Source organism: Carlito syrichta, unplaced genomic scaffold (assembly GCF_000164805.1).
Source record: "Carlito syrichta isolate Samal-C Ts95f unplaced genomic scaffold, Tarsius_syrichta-2.0.1 Scaffold302085, whole genome shotgun sequence".
NCBI lineage: Eukaryota > Metazoa > Chordata > Mammalia > Primates > Tarsiidae > Carlito > Carlito syrichta.
Window position 1 is genome coordinate 528293 of NW_007246181.1, and position 4349 is coordinate 532641.

At 43.6% G+C, this 4349-nt stretch overlaps 1 pseudogene; it reads left to right on the top strand.

The window, feature by feature from the left end:
* Positions 1-3111: 3111 nt before the first annotated feature.
* LOC103258371 lies at positions 3112-3432 on the top strand (annotated as a pseudogene).
* Positions 3433-4349: the final 917 nt, after the last annotated feature.

Sequence of the window (4349 nt, forward strand, 5' to 3'; positions counted from 1 at the left end):
AAATGACTGTGAGTGGAATATGGGTTAGACAATATTGAAAGATTAAGACCAGGCACAGTGGCTCAAGCCTATAATCCCAGCCCTTTGGGAGGCCAAGGCGAGAGGATTGTCTGAGTTCAGGGGTTCGAGACCAGCCTGGGCAACTTGGTGAGACCTCATCCCTACAATAAATTAAAAAAATAACCCGGGCTTAGTGGCTCATGTCTGAAGTTCCAGCTACTTGGAAGGCTGAGGTGGAAGGATCTCCTGAGCCCTGCAGGTTGAAGCTGCAATGGCCATGAGCATGCCACTGCACTCCAGCCCGGGCAACAGAGTGAGACTCTGACTCAAAAAAAAAAAAAAGAAAGAAAAGAAAGAAAGATTTTTAGACAGATTCCTACACTCTGACATTTTCAGATGAGCATTAAGAAAATGTAAAAGGGCCGGGCTCGGTGGCTCAGCCTGTAATCCCGCGCCTTTGGGAGGCTGCAGTGAGTGGATTGCCTGAGTCCACAGGTTCGAGACCCGCCCGGGCAACTTGGCGAGACCTCATCTCTACAATAAATCAAAATGAGCTGGGCGTGGTAGTGCGCGCCTGTAGTTCCAGCTACTTGGACGGCTGAGGCGGAAGGATCGCCGGAGCCCAGCAGGTCGAGGCTGCGGTGGCCAGGAGCGGCCACTGCACTCCAGTCTGAGCAACAGAGTGAGACTCCAACTCAAAAAAAAAAAAAAAGAAAATGTAAAAGGACCATAAGTATTTGCATCCTGTGGAAGCCAAAGGACAGAGTATTTGGTGTGGAGGCAGGCGAACAGGGGATCTGGGGATTGCAAGTGTGGGAGAAGAGTGAAGTCATTATTAGAGTACTTAACTTTGGTATACTAGGTGCAAGTCTGATATAAAGAGGTGGTTTGTTCAGCATTTTACTTTTATTATTTTACAGGAAAGCACTTTCCACTGGAGTGTGTCCAAACCAGCATCTGGCACCTGGGAAAGTGAAAGTTTGAACATACTGCACATGAAATATAAATAAAATTTAGGGAATTGTTGGTGCAGCAGAGCTTGGTTAGAAGCCAAATATCACAGCTGCCTTTTAAAGGGGTGTGGAAAGAGGGAATTTGCAATGGAAATGATTCAAAATCATAATTATAGTGGGTGATTGTTGCAAGAAGCCCAAAGAGGCTCATTTGACATCCTATAAAAAATTAGTCAGTATCCTTTGGCTTGCAAAAAGCACTGTCTCTGCTTATGCAATATACTTAAGGAGAATGTCACTACTAGTATTTAGCCAGTCATGTTACATGAATGGACTTGACTATTCTGAAAATTATTGCTTTTTCAAAATATGTAATAAGGAGCCATGACATGCATAACATTGTACAGATCATACACAGCACAGAGATTTCTTTTGAGAAATTGCATTCTATGGCACATGATGTCATGCAAAACACACGGAATGAATATATATTTGTCACTTTTAAGATTCATAAATCAAAATTAGCTGGGCATGGTGACGCGCACCTATGGTTCCAGCAAGTTGGAAAGCTGAGGCAGAAGGATTGTCTGAGCTCAGCAGGTTGAGACTGCTGTGGCTATGAGCATGCCACTGCACTCTAGCCTGGGCGACAGAGTGAGATTCCTATTCCAAAAAAAAAAAAACATAGTTCTTCAGGTATGGTAGTGCACGTGCACAAAGATGTATGTATATGAATATTTAGTGCTATATTGGTAAAATTTAAAAAGATTGAAAAAGTGGAAAGCACCTAATTGTGTATCAATGAGAATTAGATGATGACACATTCATAATTTGGGATACAATCTAGTCATTGAAAAGAATTACGGAGGCTGATTGCGATGGCTCATGCCTATAATCCTAGCACTTTGGGAGATGGAGGTGAGAAGATTGCCTGAGTTCAGGGGTTCAAGACCAGCCTGGGCTACTTGGTGAGACCTCGTCTCTACAATAAAAAAAAAATCAGCCAGGCACAGTAGCGTGTGCCTGTGGTTCCAGCTACTTGGAAGGTAAGGCGGAAGGATGACCTGAGCCTAGCAGGTTGAGGCTGCAGTGGCCGTGGGGGTGCCACTGCACTGTAGCCTGTGAGGGAGTGAGACTCCTACTCAAAAAAAAAAAAAGGAAAGGATTACGGGTAGTAAAAAATTAGCTGAGTGTAGTGGTGCATGCCTGTATGCCTGTAGTCCTAGCTACTCCGGAAGCTGAAGTGGGAAGACCACTTGAGCTCAGGAGTTCAAGGCTGTAGTAAGCTATGATTGTGCCATTGCACGCCAGCCTGAGCAAGACCATTTCTCTAAAAATAATAGTAATGATAATAATTAATTAAAAATGAAAATAATTAAGGAGATTTCTATGTATACTGTGTTAGTTTAGGTTCTCCAGAGAAGCAGAACCAATATATATGGAAAGAGATAAGGAATTGACTCATGCGATTATGGAGGCTGAGAAGTCCTACCATCTGTAGTTGGCCAGCTGGAGACACGGGAGAGCCAATGGTATAGTTCTAGCCTGAGTCCAAAGGCCTGAGAGCCAGAAGAGCCAATGGTATGAATCCCAGTCAGACTCTGAAGCCAGGAGAAGACTGATGACCTTACTGCAAGACAGTCAGACAGAGAGAGTTAATTTTTCCTACCTTTTTTTTTGAGTCAGAGTCTCACTCCATTGCCCAGGCTGGAGTACAGTGGCATGCGCACAGTCACCACTGCAGCCTCGACCAGCTGGGCTCAGGCAATTCTTCCACCTCAGCCTTCCAAGTAGGTGGAATTACAGGTGCGTGTCACCAAGTCCAACTAATTTTTCTTGATTTACTGTAGAGATGAGGTCTCACCACATTGCCCAGCCTGGTCTCAAACCCGCGGGCTCAGGCAATCCTCTCACCTCGGCCTCCCAAAGTGCTGGGGAATTTTTTCTTATGTCACCTACGAGCTCTATTCAGGCTTCAGCTGATTGGTTGAAACTCACCCACATGTAGGACCTGCTTTACTTAGTCTACCAATTCAAATGCTAATCTCATCCAGAAACACCCTCACAATCACTCCCAGAATAATGTTTCACCAAATATCTGAGCAGGCACTGGTGAGGAAAGTCAGGTCCAGTGACAACTATTCCTTGCTGCTCAGAAATGTCTTCCCTTTCAGAATATGCCTTGCACATGTCTTGTCTGATTGTCCAACTGTTTGGTGAAGTCGCCAGACCTACTGATTCCAAGTCCATGAAAGGGGTAAAATTGTTCTGTGTACAGCCTTTGGCCAAGCGGAGGGAGACTTATGACTGGTATCCAAATCACAGCACTTATTTTGCACTTATGGGAACACCCCATTTTTTTGGCCTCTACAGAGATGAGCATCAGGATTTTAAGGATGAGCAAATGTATCTAAAGAAGCTCAGTGGAAAGGGGAAACCAAGGAATGGAGAAGGGAAAAGAGCAGCAAAAAAGAAATAGTGGCAGCCCATCAAGAGCAAAGATGTCTTCTGCGGTGACAGAGAGAAGGAAGTATATTCATTGTCTTTCCACGTAATGGAGGAATGTGATTTTCCTAAATGAAGGTTATTTGAAGCACACCACCATCTCCATGTTCAAGACTAATCCAGTTAAATTGTGACTGGCCTCTTGAACATACTCTAACTACACAAAATTATTTTGGCCTTAGCTTTGTAACCTGAGGCTTGCCCAGTTCCCTGATGAAACGAATACATAAATTATTGTTTAAATAACTTGTTTGGGGGATGGGATGCTGGGGGAGTGGAGAGGAAACCTGACTAAGAGAGTATCCTGAATTTCCTCATTATTTCCTTCTTGTTTTCCCCCGCAGACTTCTCTCATCTCTCTGGCCCTTCAGCCACTGTCTCCACCATCAAGCTCACAAATTTCCTGTGCCTCTCCACATGCTCCTTTAAGAAGTCTAATACGATTTATTTGTGGGATAAAAGGCTGTACCTGGAAGGGAGCATTGAATACCTACTGTCCAAAGTCCTGGGGCCCTGATAATAAAGCAAGAGGAACAACAACAAAAATAAAATCTAAGCACTCTGATTCAGTCAATTTGACACACAAAATAAACCATCACGAGTCTACCCCTTGTCAATTTGGCACCATATACATTTCCTTAAACCATACTTAATCTCCAAATACAGATAACAGCTCACTCACAGTTCTACCTAACATGACACAACTATCCTGAGTACAACCAAAAATGCTCTAACCCCTTGCCCAGAAGAGAAGGTAAAGTCCTTGAATGATGTTTACCCAGCTCCTTGACATCTTGTAACTGAAACACTATGACACAAAATTAATAATGTGTCAGAAATACTATGATACAATGCCCATACATCTTATATTTTATAAGGGAATAAGAGAGA